This window comes from Macrobrachium nipponense, chromosome 36 (genome assembly GCF_015104395.2).
Source record: "Macrobrachium nipponense isolate FS-2020 chromosome 36, ASM1510439v2, whole genome shotgun sequence".
NCBI classification, from domain to species: Eukaryota; Metazoa; Arthropoda; class Malacostraca; order Decapoda; family Palaemonidae; genus Macrobrachium; species Macrobrachium nipponense.
In genome coordinates this window covers 58,614,744-58,635,912 of record NC_087220.1, presented here as the reverse complement: position 1 = coordinate 58,635,912, position 21,169 = coordinate 58,614,744, and the positions used below count along the sequence as shown (strand labels likewise).

Here is a 21,169-nt window from a genome sequence, read left to right as displayed (position 1 = left end):
TTCAAGTTCAGTGATTTATACCAGATTAATAAAAGCATCCTAAAAAGCAATAAAACCAAATATATGTCCAAGAGATACCATTCATGCAATGCTTCTTATTGAGCAGAAGACTTAGGAAAAAGGGATAACATAAATGCAGGGTACTACCCTGACACCTTTAGCTTCACCCCACACAAAAAGGTACCTGATCGAACCGTAGTCACATTCCCTCTACATTGACGAATTAGCACAAGCAGTTTGCCCATAAGCTTAAGAGTTTGAAAGACATGCCTTCAATACTTAAGAAATCTTAGATACCAAAGAGCAGCAGTCAAATACTTCCTTGGAGGGCAAATACCTGACCTTTACATTAAATTAAAACACCTGTACATAATAAAGCCATTTCCTGCACATCCTGTAAACTAAAAAACAGAGTACATATTTGAAGCATGCCCCTTAGAGTTTAGTCTATGAAAAGGCCATCTCCAAACTCTGGTTGTCCTTGGTATACAACTTAAAACCTTTTATTGATTGTTGCTTCCATTTTAGGTTATAACAAGCACCTACATTTTGACCTCACTGACTCTGACTCTGATACAGTTACATAAATTCCAAACCAGTATGGACCACTCGATTCACAAGTTACTTTTACAACAAACACAAATCCTATCGGTACAAGTATAGAAATGGGAATTAAACAAACCACATAATTTTTCTTGCACAACACATATTGGCAAACTTATAGATAAAATATCACCTACATGAAAAGAACTCAGTATGCTAAATATCCAGTGCTGTAACAGTTTCCAAGAAATCAAAGTTAAATCGACATCAGTAAGGTACAAGAAATTATAATACAACGTCCACCTTAAAGGTTTCTCAAAAGAATGTTCATTATGCAACACCTACTTAAAAGTTAACAAGCTACAATCTGGCATCTATGATGAAATAAAAAGCCTTATGGAATATAGTAATGATCTGAACCAATGTTTCTCAACACAATCTGTCACTCAACAGTAAAGACAACTACTGAAAAATGCCGACCTTCAATGCATGATAAATATTCTCCCAGGCATAAACCACACAAGCAACTTTGCTATAAACACAACAAATGAAGGCAAGAGGTCAACCAAAACTAATAACTTGAAAATTGAGAGAATCTTCTCATTTTGTAATAAACCTGAGGCTTGTATTGACAACTTGTACTGACCATTTTGAAGAGAGAGAGCCTTCAAGAGACCAAAAAGGCAATCTATAGCACATAAATGGGGAAAGATTAAAATGCAAAACTACCACAGTAGTCTAAATGAAATTTAGCCATGTACTCATTCACAGCTAACCTTATCTCCATGACAGTGGTACCTTTTATCTGACGTACAGTACAGTATGTATAAGACTAGATGGGTGTTGGGATATGAACAGGCTTGGTAACCTCACGAAAAGACCTTCTCTGTCCTCCATAAACAAGCTGAACACCACCAAAAAATTAAGTCAGCACAGACAGGCTGCTCAAAAAGCAAAAGTTACTACTGACCAAAGGAAAACTTAATCTAAATACACCAATAAATCAGCCTTGTATACTAACCACACTGCAGTCTTTCATAAACTAAATAGACAATGCACTGGAAATCACAAACCAAAGAAATACATACTAAATACTGTACACAGGATGCCAAAACAGATGGAAACGATTAAGCACCAAGACTAATTTCTCAGACAAATACTACAGTGATTATGACAAATACCCTGAGTCTCATTCATACTCATGAGACATGGGCAAAAAAGGAAAGTTGTCAGGGAGTGCTGTTTCAAGTTTTAAAAAAATAAAGTTATGTGAATTTCAGGCAGCATAAAGTACTGCTGGCTAAGACTGCTTACCTGCACATAGAAATAAACAACATGGAAGTTATGGAACTTTCACAAATAAGTATTGAGTAAGACCTGTACAGCTGTACAAAAATGGAACACTGTATGACAATTAAACCATTTCTAGAAGACGAAGACTGACAAATTCAGACTACATTTTCAAGATATGTATACAAGCTGTGCACAGAATGAGTCAAAGTGACCTACAAGGCTTCTTTCAATTAAAGGTTTCTGAACATAGGCATGACTTAATCCTTCTGATCAGATGAGATAAATCCTGAACAAATATCAGAATGCTAAGGCATAATACAAATCCTTCAAAACAAGGAAAAACAAATTCTAAATGGCCTGGCAGATGCAAGTACAAACCATCTCCTTCTAACTAGAAAGAACATTTAGAATTAATCCAATAAAGTATAAAAAGAACACTGCATACCACAGCATTAATTTCTAAAAAAATTAATCACCATAATTGCTAAGTAAATCCTTTACACTAAGAAATATAAAACTGTTATAAAATAGGTCAGAATAAATCCTGGACTTTGGAATGCATCAGTCTCTGTTGGTTAGGGAAACTTTCTTATTCCATACCATGCCTTCTATTCCCTATACAGGAATAGAAAATCGTCATAAGCCGGAACATCGTCAAAAATCCTACGAAAACCTTACTTTTAATGCTTTGGATGCATTGAAAACTATGTAAACTGCATTTTTATAGCATTTTTCATCAAAAAAAAACTTTCAAATAATGATTATTTTGCATTTTTGGTGTCATATTTCTTCTGCCAGATCAGCGTTGTAGGTGTTGTAACCCTGGAACATGTGTCGTAATCCTGGAAATAGTTTCTGATGAATATAATTGAAAAGTGCCTTTACCTTGGAACGCTGTAAGCCGAACCCGTCGTAACCCGGGAACTGCCTTAATATCTTCCACACTTATGAGCCATCTTGGTGCAAGGGCCTGCAATGGCTTATGGCCAGCTTAATCTGACTAACCACTGCTGCAATGCCTCATAAAGACAAAAGTTTCTATATCCTTTACTTGACAAGGAATTATAATGTTTCAAGTAAGCTTTGAAACTGATGTTCCAGGAAATAAGAACAAAGAGACATTGCTTCTGAAGCTTGGATCCTAGGGAGCAAGAGAGCTTATGATGGTATAAGTGAACAGAAAAATTGCTCAACAGGAAAGATTCTTTCACTTCAAAATGAATGCTGTCTCAAAGTCCTGACCATTCTTGGAGGTGGAGCAAAATGACTCTGCACACATCTTCAGTATTTTGACTGAGTGCAAAACACTACCATAAATACTAAGGTGCATGTCTATGCATAACAGGAATGCAGTTTCTGAAATGGATAAGAATTCAATATTCTTAAACTTCGTCAGTCTTTTTTCCAACCTTTTGACACAATCTTACAAAGACTGACATGCCAAAAACATGTGTTAACTGTGAAAACATCTGTCAATCTTAATACGTATGTACAATGAACCCCTGCCATTCGCAGGTGTTAGGTACCACAACCACCTGCAAATAGCTGAGAAATGGGAATACTAGAGACCCCCTCCCTCTACAAATGCTTATAATTGCCTATTTTAATAGTTCAAACATCAAATATACCTTTAACTATCATTATATAACACTTTAATATAATTTCAAAGTCATCTTACAACATTATCCTGAAACATATATGGCTTACAATTATGTGTGAACACTCCTACAACTGTTACACTTACCAAGGCAAAAACTAACCAAGTTACCCCTATATTCAGGCAGGTATATTTCTTCCATACAGTATTCAAAGATGATGAATTAGCTGTGCAGTCCCATGAATGATGATGAAGATATGACTGCACAGCAAAGCAGAAGAGTTACCCATGCTTTGCCAGAAGCCTAAGGAGCACGGCATTTAGGAGGTATCTTAGGACATGATTAAAAAAGATACACAAAGATCAAAAACGTGACACAAAGATACATAAGGTACACATATACGGAGTGAAACATTCGAACAGCAAAGGTCTACGCAGTGAACTGGCAGAGATACGGACTCCCGCAGCACATCTCCAAGAGACAAAGTCTTTGGGGGTACAGCCAATCAGCACCAAGGAAAATGAATGGTACTCCTGGATTGGCTGCCAATGAATAGTGTGTCAAGTAGCTTTAAGCCTAGATATTTCAGTTTCCCAAGCTGCATTTTCTTTACTGTGACCTTTGTTTGGAATTCGCACCTCATTTGGTCAATGTTCTTTGAGAAAAAAAAATGTACCTTTCCTCAATATTTTGTTGTATAGATATTAATATTTGAAAATTAGTAAATAATCTTTTAACATAAAAAAATGTACTTAGTCATGAAAATAAAATTAAAATAATTAACGAATAATTAAGAAATGCTCTACGAAAAAATCTCATCCTAAAACACTTTAATATCATTTCAAAGTTATGTTACACATTACCCTTAAAAATATACAGCATGGCTTATGGCTACATGAGAACACTCCTACAACTGATACTTACTTTTATCAAGGCAAAAACTAATCAAATTACCCCTATATGTATATCCAGGCACGCACATTTTCTTTCATACAGTATGCATTCAAACCTTACTGTTTTCTTTGAATGTAGTATACAGTAGATGGGGGTAGCATTGGTGCATTCTCAAGTACAGGGAATACTTAATACATATTTGAAAATGAGTAAATAATTTTTTATCATAGAGAATGCATTTAGTCACACAAATAAAATGAAAATACTAATTAGCGAATATTTTACATACGCTCTGCGAAAAAATCTGCACATTGGCGAATTTTCTGTGAATAATTTGGAGTTACGTTCCACAGAAAAATTTGCGAATAGGTGAATATGCGAACACTGAACCGCAAATAGTAATGCATCCATGGTAGACTGGGCATGAAACCTATATGAAGTACTAATAGCTTTAAAAATTCAAAATCTGTGAGATTGGGCCTTTACTCAAATATTGCAACCAACTTATGCTAACCATCAAAACTGAATTAAAATAAAAAATTTAAAATGGACTAAATAAACAACAAAATATGGAAGGCAACAACAAAGGCAAATTATGTCCTCTTTACTTGCAAAACCTAAAAGCACACAAAAATCTGAAACCATATTTGGCTAAAACCAAACCTTTCATGGGACATTTCCATGAATATTATTATTTAATTATAGGTGTTAGTTTTTCCAGACCTCTGAGTCTCAAGTAGACTTCTTCGGGCTGGGCTGGTTCTCAGGATCAATCCTGAGAAAGAAAAAAAAAAAACAAAAAAAAAAAAAGAAAAAAAAAAAAAAAAAAAAAAAAAAAAAAAAAAAAAAAAAAAAAAAAAAACTTTAGACTTTTATTTGAGAAACCCGTCTTATTTAAAAAATTTATGATTTTATTAATTGAAAAATCCCTGCTTTCCGCAAGAATATTTTTCATTTCTGAACTCCGCAGATAAATAGATCTTTGTTTGGTCCAATTTGGGCACTCAACAAGCAAATGCTGTACTGTCATGTGTGTTTGACGTCTGTTACATTTCATTGGGTCAGCAGGTGGTGTTGACATCAAGTGACCATGTGAGAATCTTGTGTGTCCTATACGTAGCCTTGTTAGGATCACCTCTTTTGCTCTTTCCTCCTGTGAGGATGTCCTCCATGCATAGATTCAGTTCAATATTTTTAAGTTTGTTTGTTGTTGGCACCGAGGCCCATTCTTCTTTCCACTCCTGGTAAATTAATGTTTTAACTGATTTTACCCAGTCTGACACTGGGGCATATGAAATTGTTGGAGGGATAGTGCAGGCTAATTGGCAGCAGAGTCTGCATATTCATTTCCTTTTATTCCCACGTGTGCTGGATCCAACATATTTCCATTGATATTCCTGATTGGAGGAGTTGATGAATTTTTATTTGAATTTCCTGTACTATTTGGTTTCTTGATTTATACTGTCCTATTGCATCTATAGCACTACGTGAGTCACTGAAAATTACAGAGACACTTGCTTTTGCCTCAGACATCATATCTAGAGCCATCTTTATGGCTGTGACTTCAGCAGTAAATACTGATGATATTGAAGGTAGGCTTTTTTTACTTAACATATTTTTCGAATATGCAGATGCTCCTACTCCAACATTATTTTTGGAGCCGTCTGTATATATCATAAATTTGTCGCCTTTTCTTCTAATGTGCTCCAAAGCATGTTGGCGGTACATTCCGTACTTGTCATTTGTTTTTGGAGTAGGTAAGACAGGGAGGTACATATCTTTACTCTATTTAAAATCCATGGTGGTGGCAATTCCATTGGTGGGTGAAAAATTGGATTCATATTATGTATGTTCATTATGTATCTAGCTCTTTTTGGGAAAGAGCTAGTACTATTAACTGCTGTTACTTGATTACAGTTTTGGAAGCAGTAAGTTGCAGGAGACGATCCCGCTTGCATTGAAAGACCTCTTTGTATTGTATTAAATTACGGTGATGTTTTAAGGGCAAAATACCTGCCTCCACCAAAAGTGAGTTTGTGGGACGATCGGAAAGCTCCTGTGCACAATCGCACGCCTTCATGGTGCACTGCATCGAGAGATTTAATGCAGATTCTGAGGCGGATGAATATATTGGACAGCAGTAATCTATTATGGATAAGACTGTTGCCTTATATAATTAATTAAAAATGTTCTCGCTTTGCTCCCCAATTAGTGTGTGATAACTTTTTTAATATGGCAAGGGCTTTGATGCCCTTGGCTTTAATGTATTGATGTGCTCTTTCCAATTTAAATGTTGATCAAATATACTCCTAGATACTTGATTTTTGTACAAAATTGTATTTCAGTGCTATAAAGATGTAGTTTGATTGTTTGGTTCTTCATCCACCTTTTGTCTTTGTAGAGACGATTGCTTTTGTTTTATCAGTTGAAAATTTAAATCCAACTGAATTTGCCCAACTACATATATTGAAATGGCAGTACTGAGAACTCTCTGAGCGTGTCTCAGATTACTACTCGTATAGTAAATGACAAAGTCATCAACATATAAACTGTTTTTTACACCACTTGGTAAATTATAGTAATGTCATTGATTGCTAAAGCAAACAATGTACAGCTCAAGACACTACCTTGAGGGATTCCTTCTTCCAGTTTATAGGTTACTGGAGTAGGAATTTTCTACTCTTACTTGAAAGTTCTGTTTGTTAAGAAGTTCTTAATAAATATGGTAAGTGGCTCTTAGTCCTTGGAGTGGAGTTTTTGCATGATGTTATGTTTCCATGTTGTATCGTATGCTTTTTCTATATCAAAAAATATAGCTACTGTTAATTTCTTTTGTTCAAAAGCCTTTTTTGATATGATCTTCTAAATGTGTTAAGGGATCTAGGGTTGATCTGCCAGCTATTGAACCAGATTGTGTTGGTGTTAAAATGGATTCTTTGGTATTACATACGTTAATCGTGCATTAACCATTTTTTCTAAGATTTTGTTGCATAGGCAACTTGTTAGAGATATCGGTTCTATAATTGGATGGATACTTGCATCCTTTCCTGGTTGTTTATTGGAATAATTATGGCATGTTTCCATTTATCAGGAAAGACACGTTTTAGCCAGATACTATTGTAAAATTTTAATAAATATGATTTAGCTATAGGAGCTAATTTTTCTATCATTTCAAATGATATTTTATCATATCCTGGTGCAGAGGGATGACAAGAGTTGATGGCATTATCCAGTTCATCCATGTTAAAAATATAGTTTATATTCCAGGTCTTCAAGAGTTTCAAAATTGAGTATTATATTTTCTTTTTGTTTTGTTTTCTGATACTTTGAAAATGTGTATCTAGGCTGGAGTAAGCACTGATGTTTTCAAAATGTTTCCCAATTATGTTTGATATTTCATAAGTATCATGGTACTATTTTTCCATTTAAATGTATTGCACTTCTTGGAGGTCTTATATGTTTTCCATGATTCCTTATCTTTTGCCAGACATCCCTTGTGGATGTGTTTGAAGATATGTTGAGATATTCCTTCCATGATGCGATTTTTTCAGCTATTACCGTTTTTCTAAATTTGGCTGTATATTTGTTATATAGTGGTTAATGTGGTTAATTGTGTTTGTTATAACTATTTTGTTTAATATGTTTATACTATAGGGCATTTTGTTGAGTGATTTAAGGCGAGTTTTGAGTCTGTTAGATTGCGACTCAATATATGTTTTATTTTACTTAATGTTGTTAATGTTGGATTCCACCATGGGACAGGGGATTTTTGTGGAATGTGTTTTGGTTTTTGGAATACTTTTATCTGCAGCATTTATTATGAAGTTTGAGAAGGATTCACATGTAGTATTGTGATCTTCAATTATGTGGGAATGGTGGTATGTTTCGTGTGTATAGGAAAATATTATCCCAGTTAGCTTTTTGGATATTATAATCTTGTAGGTGGCAATATTTTGACATTACTTAAGTAGTTCAGAATGATTGGGAAATGGTCACTTGTGTATGAATCGTCTAGGACGTTCCATTCAAATTTCTCCGCTACATCATTTGAACATAATGAAATGTCAATGAAGAAAAGGTTAGGTGTGTATTTGAAAAATAGTTTTGGAACTTCACTTTCATTGAGACAATACAGGTTGTGTTTCATTATAGTATTCTCTATGTTGATTCCGGATGTGTCAGTGGGGTTATTAATATCCATAATGGATTAGTGCATTAAAATCTCCTACTATAAGTAGTGGTTCCTGTATACTTTTGCTAATAAGTTCAGAAAAATCACTGAAATTTGCATTGAAATTTGGTTGGTTATATAAATTACAAATAGTAATTTACTTTTATCAGGCATATACAGTTTAATTGATGTTATTTGATATGGCATAGATGGTATGTCAACAGGTTCATATGTAATGCTATTATGAACGTATGGCATGGCTGTGCCTAATTTTCCACCGTCAGTTGGGTGGAATTCAGGCAATTTTATAGTGTTGGATATTGTAGGGTTACTTCCTATATGTTGTAGAAATATGCACATTGGGTTGTGGTCTCGTATGATCTTTGTAATTCACCCAGACGTAGTCGGGGTTAAGAGACCATATATATTCCATTGAATGATTTTATATTCCATTATTGGGAGGAATTGGTGTTAAAATTCTTGTAAATTGATTGCTGATTTTACTTTATCTCGTAGTTTATATGCATTTTGAATTTATTTGTGGTTTTTTAATCGTTGTATTTGTATGTTGGTTATTAGATTCTGCAGTTGTTTGTTTTTCATAGTTGAATATTAAATAAGTCTATTTTTGATTTTATAATTTCCTTTTTGTTATTTTAAGGATTCAGAACATAATTCGTTCTCATGTTGGTGTGTAAAGGGCACCTCCTTAATTTGTAAAATTGTCAATACAATTTCGTACTGTGTCCTCTGTCTTGGTAGTTAGTGGTTATATGTACTTACAAAGCATTCATTACAACCACAAGATGAAGCATGTTTGGTAATGTTAATTATTGGTTCAGAAGTTTTTGGTCTAGCTTTAGAAATTGCTGGTTTGTAATTCTATTGTTCCTTTTCTGTAGTGATAAGGACTGTTGGTTTGAGGGGTTATTTGTTTTGTTGTTGTTAATGGGATATTTCGGTCTTGTGGATGGTTGGGGGGTGATAGTATAATTTTGGTTTGGTTTAATGGTATGATTTTCATTAGTATTATTTGATGGAACTTGTAAAGAGTGATCTTTACTGTCCAGATGTTGGCTGTTTGATTGAGATTGAGTAATTGTGTATTTCCACTTGTGATGAGGTTAGTTTAATATCCTTTTAAAATGTTCTCCTGGTGTAGTTGGAGTCTCTCTGGATTGATTGTAATTTCAATATTACCTTTTTTCCCTTAGGTCCCTTAGGGTTCTTCTAGAATTCTTTTCTTTTTGCCAGTTCGATTATCATCATTATTTAATTCTTCTTCTATTGGAAGTTCTTTTCATGGATAACTGAATCATCTATGTTAGTGGTGGTATTGTTGTTGTAATATCACTTTTATTTTGGTGTTTCAGTATTATTGGTATGAAATCCAGTTTCCCTGTTATACTATCTTGTTTGTCATGTGCTGTTTGAGTCTTGATTTTTTAGTCACATTTGAAAAGGTGGGTTTTGGATGGATTGTTAACGCCTCTTACTTTTAGCTCAAGTCTGGCTTCCATGACTGACATTCCTGTCCTATTTATTAACAACTGAAGTTCTGTGTTATATTGGTAAAATGAACACTCCTTAGATTTTGCGTGATGGGCTAGTCCACAATTAATACATTTGATTGATTACAGTTCCAATTAGTGTATGGTCATCTGATGCACAGACTGCACATATAGCTTTATTACGGCATCTTTTGTATGTGTGTCCAATACCTTGAGCACTGTGTACATTGTAATGGTTTAGGAACAAAAGGACGAACTTCTCTATTTTGTCCAAGAATTTTATTTTAAATGGTAAGTCTTGGCCTGTAAATTTTATTTTGGCAATGTTGATATTTTACTTTTATCTTCCTACTTGAAATAGAGTATATTTCTAAATCGTGGATATTGTTATATCTCAATTTTAGGGAGTCTAGCAATAGTTGTTTGAAGGAAGCTCCTGCTCGCTATTGGGTAGGATGACTGTACCCGTACATAATTCAATGTTTCGTGGCTTGTAATTATTACCATTTATATTATTTTATTCTGTTATACTTAAAAAGGCAGTGGACTGCTTTTTATTGGTTACTTGGATTAAAGCCATTCATTGTCCTTGATGTGTCTGCATTCCATGTCTTGTGTTGGATATATGTTAAGTAATTTGTTTTCTAGCATCGCTGCTGAGATTTTGTTGTCAGCTTGAGGGACTAGAAATCTTGACCAAATTATCTGGTCCAAAGAGGTCATCAAATGTACCAATGTGGGATTAAGTCGGTAATTTTTGTTTCTTTTGGTCCTTGTTTTATGTATGTTGCTTGTCTATTATGATTTTTATATTTTTCTGTATTGCTGGGAGGATTATTTGTCTCTAATTCAGAATTATTGTTCATCATATATGGTTTCCATGTTACGATATTGGAGTTTATTACCTTTATTTATTTTTGTTTGTTTCTTTTTTATTTATGCACTCTATTTGGTTTTCTGGCTCTGCTGCTTTACTTGGAACAGGGTGTTCCTTGTATCTTTTATAGTACTTTCACTACTTGTGGCAGTACCTAGGAAATTCGGGAGTGACGTGCCAATGGTCATCAACTGTGCCGTAGTTTTTCCATCATAGGGCCCAGGGGTACTCAAATCATTTATTTCACAGTTCATAAATTTTGAGTTTTTACAAAAAAAAAAAAAAAAAAAAAAAAAAAAAAAAAAAAATTCTTCTTGAAAAGATATCATTGGCCCTTCGCGAAGTTAAATCTTCTGCCAAAGGCACAAGTGAGAAAGGACTCCCAAATGTCCGCATCCTACCCTACCCCAAAAGGGGATGGCATAACATGATTAGTATGGCCCAAGTGTAAGCAGAACCCGCTTGCTAGGACTAAGAGTATTAGTGTTAATACAATTATCCCCATCCTAATCACATTATGGGCAACTGGATAGAATGCCGAGAGTTCTATTCCTAGAACCAGGCCCCCCCCCCCCCTGGAATCCGTGGTCCAGCTCCACAGAATAGTTCCGCCTGAAAAACAGGCCGAACATTGTCGGGTAGATGATGGATCTACCACAGTTCTCACTATTTAGCTTCGGATTTAACTCCACGTTAAGCCATGATATGTTTTCTCATTTATTTGCTTTTAAAAATTTTGGCAAAAAATGGAAAAGTCCACATAAGTTTACTCGAAAATATATAATGTCATATGGGACTCTTGGGTTCGAACCTGGGAAGAGATTCCTGAGGTTCGAGAGCCCCCTCACCACGTCAAGGTGGTCCCAAAATGAGGGGGTTCCATGAATAATTCTATATAGGAAACAAAATCAAAACCATATTTGAAAAGTTCCTCCATGCACATCAGTGTCATCAAAAATTATTTTTCACCTATTTAAATATTATGCAACAACAATAACTGCCTATAAGCTTCCATGATGTTTTTAACAACTCAGTTTTAAATATATCATTCACGACAGAGAATGGGAGCCTGGGCACTAGAATCATACAAATCTCGTGACGTAATTATGATGGCCATTTGCTGCAGCTTTTGATACAGATTAGCAGGAATTAACAATACATGAACAGAAAATTTAAGAAAACGAAAGGTTGCTGCATCAATTCTGGGTGAAATGATGCAACCATTTGCATTTTAAATTTTCTTCCATCCATTATACAACAAGAAACACTGCATGCGAATAAAACTTGGACATATATAGAGTGATAATGACTCCTTTCTAGAATGATTTTAAAAACCTAAATATAAGAAAATGTACCCAAAACTCTTCCTGTGCCCATCATGGGACATGTGACATTTGTAAACAAAAAGACCCTAGAATGAATGATTTTTCCTTTCACATCCTTATTTATGGCTTTACAACGTTTCTTCAGATGCAATGTAATAAACAGATTTCAAGCCAATTACAACACTCACATGCTCTAAATACAGCATTACCTAATTTAAGGCTTAATTAAACACACCACAATATTCAACATTCACATCAAATTAATAAAAGATCTCTCACAAAACTGAGAAATATTCCATAATAATCAATCCACTCATTTATAAAAACAGTGCTATGTGACAGACAGTGAGGGTCAAATTTGAAATGCACTCATATGTATTCTGGCAAATAATGCATCTCAACAGCAAAGTATACTCTGTTTGGCCAAATATTCTTACATCAAACTACCAGAAGACCTACAGCTTGAATTTTCTATCTGAGAATTCTATTTTCATAACCAGACTAATATAGTTTATGCATATACTACAGAAATTTGGCTAACAGCAAAACTAAATTACCCCTGCAGATCAGCTTATAAAAATAAAGTTTTTCACTTCTATGGTAAAGTTATCCAAATACTTTACTGGTGTTTAAACCAATACTTTCTAGGAACAGCACTCGGTACGTCAGTCATAATTTAACTAAGGAACCAATCTGCATGGCAAAAGGTCTCCTAGGGAACTATGAAACTGCAATATCAAAAATGGTCTTAGATCACTGAAAAAAGTTTAAAAAAACTAAGTATATTTGTTCCTTCTTCAGTCATACTTTTAAAGGGAACTTTGCTCCACATTAGATGGGTGGAACTTGAAAAATCTGACAGTTGGACAGGTTACAACTGCGACTCAACAGTTTTTCTCAAGTTCTCGTGTCAAGAAGATCATCACTAGTTCCGTGACATTTCATACATCGTTAAGAGTTTTAAGTTCAGCAATAATAAAAACTATCAGTGAGAGAAAAAATTTCAGCAGCATCTTAACCTCTACATTGTTACGAAGATTCTTAGAGATACCTAATAGACCAAATATTAACAAACTGGATAATGTCTAAGTTATGAAAAGTTGCAAGTAAACAAACAGCTGTCATAAACCATACTTCAAATTGCACTCAAGAGAAGAAACACAACACAACACTTGTCGTGTGAGTTTGCCTGAAATGTCTACAGTTATGTATTATGGGTCCTCTGGCAGCAGGACAGCAGGGGAGACTCAAGTAGCACCAGTGCAGTTCCATAGGGCCAGCATCTTGGGTGGTGGCACTAGGCCTTTTCTTTTATTGTTCTTTCCAATTTTAACAAACTACACCTGGAAGAGAACTTCAACTTTAGATTCGTGAGAACATCAGTGACAAAAAATACCTAATCATTTCACTTTGACATAAGCCTGGGACCACAATGAACCTTGCTTAATTATGTTCAAGAACATGAAAAGTCTCATTTAAATGCAATGGAATAACTTGAAATAATTTCTTTAACAAAAAATATTTGCCACCAAAATTGTATAATTTCTCGCTATCTTGTATTCAGAAGACACAGTCTCCTTTGGAGCTACAAACTAAAGAGGTCACAGACATATCTAAGCTTATGTTCAAAAGAAATTTTACATGAAGCCAAGTTACTTAACTCTGAATATTAAAAAGTTCTCTTTACCAATAATCATATTACAAACAGTACAGTACTTTCAATCCATTTTGGTACATACTATATACAATACATGAGTTAAAGTTATACCATTCTACAAGAGTGGCCAAATTCATTTACCACTGGGAGTTATAACTTACTATTACTGCATTCAACAAATCCAGTATGAAATGTATAGCATATTAAAATTCATAGTACTTAGAAAGTACATCATCACATTAACCCTTTTGCTCATGACTTGTAAACAGTTATGTCTGTGTGCAATGACGGTGACTCGAGCAGTAAGAGTAAAAATGTTTATGCCTACTATTTGTTCAAAGATGCATATCTCTGACAATTTTCAAAGTACACAGCTCCATTTTCTTTCATTTTTTAGCTGAATAAATATTCTATACAATGGCATCAACAAATACCCTAAAGTAACTATAATGTAAATGAAATAATGAGTAAAAATCATGATATAGGTAAATATTTTGCAATTTTCCTCAAATAATCTACCAAAATAAAATTAATTGCAATAAAGTCTTCATTTTTTGGTCATAGCACACCTAGGTAAATTAGCTAGTTATTACAATGCAAAAAGCTGTAATTATAGCAACGAAAATATGAACAAATTAATGACCATGCTGTGCTGCCTTTTCCAAAAGAAAAGTGCCAGTCACCCACGCGATGTGCAAAAAAGTTTTACAACGTGTACAACTTTTTTGTTCAAAGACAAGTAGCTCTGACAGTTTTCAAGGTAAACTGCTCAATTTTGTTTCATATTGCAGTTGAATGATTGCTCTATACAATGGCACAGAAATAGTACCCAAAAATAACTGATGTAGATAAAATAATGGGTAGAAACTATGATATATGTGAAAATTTTGCACTTTCCTCCAAAAAATATTTGCAATAGTCATTATTGTCAATTCATAATACTCACATAATTATGTGGTATTTTGTAATGTAAACATTATAATTACACCAAGGAACACATGAAAAAATGAGTGACAAAGTAACATCATGTTTTCTGTAAAATAAGCGACATCCAGTCAAGTGTCTCTCTCTCTCTCTCTCTCTCTCTCTCTCTCTCTCTCTCTCTCTCTCTCTCTCTCTCTCACGTGCATGCACCCTCTTGATTTGAGACTGCCTTGACGGAGTTACGCATTTCCAACCTATGGTTGAAACTGCGTAGCGGGCAAGAGGGCTTTCGAACTGGGAGAATTATCTCCTAGTTTGAAACTAAATGTCTCAATTTTTCTCTTACTTGATCATCTTCCAATCTCTTACTTTCTCTCGCTCAGTTGCTCCCCCTAGCTGTCCTCCTCCTCTTCACTAAAACCCTCGTGCAGGTTAGGTAGGAGCTGGGTCTCTGAACTTAGGCTTTACCTTGATCCAAATGGCAGGGACTATAGTGGTTTGGTCCGTCGCTCGAATATGTTTGGACCCTGAGGATATCGATGTGATTCCACATAAATATTTATTGGGGCGGCGGGACTACATGTGGGGGACTTGCCTACGGAATCCGGGGAGGTATAGTCTCCACGGTAGGACTCTCGGCAATTTATCCGGATTGCCCTCTAAAATAACATGAGTGGGGATGATTGCATACTAGCTATGCCCTCAGTTCTATCAAGTGGGTTTTGCTTACACTTGAGCCAATCATGTTATGATAGAGCCATCCCTTCGGGGTAGGGTAGGGAGTGGACATATGGGAGTTGGTATCTGCTATGTGTCTTTGGTGAGGGGGAAGTCTTTGAGAGGAGACCCAGTTTTTCCCATGACTTGCAGTTGGTTTCTCTGTAATTTCAAAAAAAAATGGAAAATGGAAATTGACTATGGAACTCAGTCCCCCGGAAAATGTGACCCCATGACACTAAATTCCCATTTGACCCTGGAAATGAACAAGGACACCCTTTTGGACACTTCAACCCAAAATGTAGCAACTATGGAGCCTTTTACTAGGCCAAAAACATTTGTCAAAAGAAAATTCCAGCCTAGCCCTTCTCTAGCTCTATTTGAATCACTTTTTGGAACAGACAGTTGGACAAGATTTTTGACAATAGAAAGTGAAAACAAAATTTCAAATTTCAAATTAGAAAATTATTTACTGACCAGATATCCAACAGAAAACATGAAATTTCGTCAAACACAAACAAATACATGGATAATGGAAACCACTACTAAAGCCCAATCAGAAAATTACTTACAAATTACGAACATAGATAACACAAAAATAAAAGTCACCAAGCATAATAAACTTAATAGTATTTGTGGTACAATAATCCTGCCAAATAATGACGACGAATTAATAGATAAGAATATTCTTATGTTGATGGACTCACTTAAGAAAAGATACAAAAACATTGAAGAATGTGACATCTATGATATCCCAAGTAGGAAAAATTCAAAAATAAATTTACAAATAGCTAAATTGAAATTTGAAGGAAATGAACTCCCTTTAACAATTAAAGTATTAGGGCAGACGAGAGAGATAAGACCATATATCCCCAAACCACTACAATGCAAATCATGTAGTAAATATGGCCATTCAAATAAAATTTGTAGAGAAGTTCCAAGATGTGCATGTTGTGGATCATACAACCACACAACAAAATGGGACTGTGAAAACCCAATTTGCATAAATTGTGGTCAGAATCACCACTCAAGATCAAAGGAATGTGCATATTACTTATACAATACTGAATTAAAAATCTTACAAGAAAGAAGTGGAATGTCACTAAGAGAAGCTAAGATATAACTAAAAGTAAGAGGTTTACAAGACCCAGCAAGGAAAATCACATATAAAGAGGTAGTAAATAAAGAAGCGCAAAACCAAATTCCTACGAAATTGCACAGTATAAATCAAACTGAAAATACTCATAATATAAAGGCCCAAAATTCAGGCTCGGAAGCTACAGAACATATAAGCAACACAAATTTATATAATATATTACCAACACCAGAAATGCAAGAAGACATGATGAATTTGGAGGACAAGCAAAATACAAGAGCTAAGTCAAAAGACAAAAAAAAGACTACTTGAAACAACCCCACTCAAATCCAAAAAACAAATTAAACAATCAGTAAGACCCAAAATCTATATGGAAAAAAATGAATACCGAGAAGACAAAGTCAACGAAAATTGCTTGCAAACAAAAAATGAAAAAAGAGAAACCCAAATAAAAGAGAAAGTTAAAACATCAGATAAAATTGAAGAAAGTATTGAAATAGAACCCAAGATCAAAAGCCATTTAAATGCACCTCTAATAAAAAGAACATCTGAGACTCTACAGCCAATAAAGAAAACGATAGCCGAAATACATCACCTACCAAAAGAAGAACAAAGTACAGCAAAATTATACAACTTCAATAAAATTCAAAGTTCAGGAAAACAAATAGATATTAAAACAATGTCTATTTTACAGTGGAATATTAGAGGATATGTATCAAATAATGAAAACTTAAAATCATTAATTAGAGAATGTAATGCAAATATCATTTGCTTACAGGAAACAAAAATAGGTAACAATGTTCTCAATGCTGGCATAAATTATAAAGTGTGGCAATCAACACAAATTTTAAATGACAACAGCCAAGGAGGAAATGCAATCATAACGCATTCTTCAATTAAATGCCAACCTGTTAGGATTAAGTCTGTAATACAGGCATGTGCAGTTCAAGTATTCCTGAAAAAAAAAAAAACAATACGCTCAATATATATGGAACAGTCTTTAGAAAGTCGCTTAATAGATCATCTTGGAAATAATAGACCATTACAAGTGGAAGATTTAGAAAATCTAATAGAACAATTACCAAAACCTTACTTATTAGTAGGTGACTTCAATGCCAAACATCCCATGTGGGGAAGTACATCATCTGACAGGAGAGGAAATATTCTCCTAGATTTTATAGATAACAAAAATTTTATCATTTTAAATGATGGTTCTCCAACAAGATTCTATGTTTATCATAATAGCACCTCTGCAATAGACATCACTTTATGTTCCCCAGAAATTGCCACAGATTTCAGTTGGAAAGTAAATAATAATTTATTTGGGAGTGACCACTGGCCAATACAAATTGAGCTAAAAAATAATACTAATATAACATATGTACCGAAGAGGAAAATGGAGGAAGCAAATTGGAATTTATATAAAGAGAAAACGGTGATTAACAAAAAAACTATTTGACTTTACAAACCACATAGATGCTTATGAACATCTAGTAAAAACAATAGATGATAAAGCAAATGAAACTATTCCAGTTACCTCCGGCAATCCGACTAGACCACTGGTACCCTGGTGGAATGAGGAATGTAAAGCAGCAAGGAAGATTACGAGAATATGCTTTAGAAGATATCTGAGACATAAATGTGATGCCAATAGAATTGCATATTTGAGAGCTAAAGCAAAGCAGAAAAGAATATTCAAAATAGCCAAAAGAAATTCATGGAAAAAATATATTAATAATATAAATTCTAAAACTCAAGACAAAGAAATCTGGAAGAAAATAAATAAACTGCAGGGTAGATATCGGCCAGCACCATTACCTACATTAAAAGTAGAAAACAACTACATTTCAAACCCCAAACTAGTAGCAAATGAATTGGGTAAATGCTTCGCCAAAGCATCTAGTATCTCGAATTATACAAAGAAATTCCAATTAAAAATAAAAAATTATGTCCCAATACCAATAAAATCTAATAATAAGGAAATCTATAATCTTCCTTTCACCATGGAAGAACTGGAAAATGTCCTGAAACTTGCAAGTCCAACAGCTCCAGGGGAAGACAACATTAGATATGAAATGGTAAAAAATCTACCAGATGAAAGCAAAACCTTTTTATTAGAAATTTTAAAGGAATTATGGCACTCTCACAGCATGCCTAAAACCTGGAAAGAATCTTTAATCATCCCAGGCTTAAAACCAGGAAAAGACCCAGAGTCACCAAACAGCTATAGGCCAATAGCCCTTACTAGTTGTCTAAGTAAGATATTTGAAAAAATGGTGAATAACAGATTAATATGGGTATTAGAAAATAAACAGCTATTGTCAAACAGACAGTTTGGATTCAGGAAAAATAAAAGTACCATAGATCCCCTCTTAATGATTACAAGAGAGATACAAAACGCAATGGTTGGTAAAAAACAAACAATAGGAGTATTTTTTGATTTAGAGAAAGCATATGATACCACCTGGAGGGGAGGGATTTTAAAAAAATTGATAGAATGGGGAATAGGAGGCAATTTATATGAATATATTAGGGAATTCCTATCTGAAAGATATATAAAAGTCAAAGTGGGGGCAGAAATCTCTGAATCATTTATCCAGGAGGAAGGAATCCCTCAAGGTAGTGTACTAAGCATGGCGTTGTTTGCAATAGCAATAAATAAGATAATGGAAATGATCCCACCAGGAGTCCAAGGATCCCTTTTTGTAGATGACTTCGTCATGTATAGTAGCAGTGAAAAAGCGCTGGACATAACCAACAGATTGCAAGCAGCCATAAATAGGATAAAAAAAATGGGATGATAACAAGGGTTTTAAATTTTCACCGCAAAAAACTAAAGCAGTCAGATTTACAAGATCAAGAAAACAGGAATTAATTCCTACTTTATTCATAAATAATGATATAATTGAATATGATGATGAGATAAAATTCCTCAGTGTAATACTTGATAAAAAACTTACATTTAAAGAACATATAGAACAACTGGCGATAAAAGTGAGAAAATCCTTAAATGTAATAAAAGTAATTGCGCATAATGACTGGGGTGCTGATAGAACCTCTCTGATAAAAGTATATAAGGCTATTTGTCTAAGTAAACTTGATTATGCATGTCAAGTATATGGTAGTGCTTCTAAAACCCTATTAACAAAAATGGATGTCATACATAACATAGGTATCAGACTATGCACTGGAGCCTACAGAACTTCCCCCATGGAAAGTCTGTATGTAGAAGCAGGAATAGATCCCCTGAAAGTACGAAGAGAAGAAATGGGATTAAAATATATAGCTACAATAAATAACCTTAATGATAATCCAAACACCAAATATATGAAGAACATAACAAATAATTATGACAATAAACCAAGAGCCTCTAAACCATTGGAGAATAGATTAAAACCTGATATACAACATCTAAAATTAGGAACAAGTAGCATATAAAAAATAACCACTCCTAAAATACCTCTGTGGAGACATGCTAAAATAGAAATGTGTGAAAAATCATTTAATAAGAAGGTAATAGATGCACAATTAAGGAGTGAATTTCTGTCACACCAGGAAAAACATAAACGGGACATTAGTATTTATACGGATGGTTCCAAGTCGAAGGAGGGTGTAGGCTATGCTGAAGTAACAAAAAATATAAAAATAAAGGAAAAAATTCCAAATATATGCTCGATATTCACAGCAGAGATAAATGCTATATTAGAGGCTATAAAACATACCTTTATGGTGGGAAAGGCAAACGATACTTTGTTATTATTATTAATAGGTGTTAGTTTTCCAGACCTCTGAGTCTCAAGTAGACTCTTCTCGGGCTGGTTCTCAAAAAAAAAAAAAAAAAAAAAAAAAAAAAAAAAAAAAAAAAAAAAAAAAAAAATTAGACTTTATTTGAGAAACCCGTCTTATTTAAAAAAATTATGATTTTATTAATTGAAAAATCCTGCTTCCGCAAGAATATTTTCATTTCTGAACTCCGCAGATAAATAGATCTTTGCTGGTCCAATTGGGCACTCAACAAGCAAATGCTGTACTGTCATGGGTGTTTGACATCTGTTACATTTCACTGGGTCAGCATGTGGTGTTGACATCAAGTGACCATGTGAGAATCTTGTGTGTCCTATACGTAGCCTTGCTAGGATTCACCTCTTTTGCCCTTTCCTCTGTGAGGATGTCCTCCATGCATAGACTTCAGTTTTATATTTTTAAGTTTTGTTTGTTGTTGGCACCGAGGCCCATTCTTCTTTCCAATCCTGGTAAATTAATGTTTTAACTGATTTTACCCAGTCTGACACTGGGGCATATGAAATTGTTGGAGGGATAGTGCAGGCTAATTTGGCAGCAGAGTCGCATATTCATTTCCTTTTATTCCACGTGTGCTGGGATCCAACATATTTCCATTGATATTCCTGATTGGAGGAGTTGATGAATTTTTATTTGAATTTCCTGTACTATTTGGTTCCTGATTTATACTGTCCTATTTGCATCTATAGCGCTACGTGAGTCACTGAAAATTACAGAGACACTTGCTTTGCCTCAGATATCAATATCTAGAGCCATCTGTAT

At 34.4% G+C, this 21,169-nt stretch overlaps 1 long non-coding RNA gene across 1 annotated transcript in view; it reads right to left on the bottom strand.

The window, feature by feature from the left end:
* Positions 1 to 12,452: 12,452 nt before the first annotated feature.
* Positions 12,453 to 21,169, bottom strand: part of LOC135203731 (uncharacterized) — a 40,795-nt gene continuing 32,078 nt past the window's right edge. The window contains exon 2 of the long non-coding RNA XR_010312004.1: positions 12,453 to 13,555. This is a non-coding gene — a long non-coding RNA (uncharacterized LOC135203731). The remainder of the gene's footprint in view (positions 13,556 to 21,169) is intronic.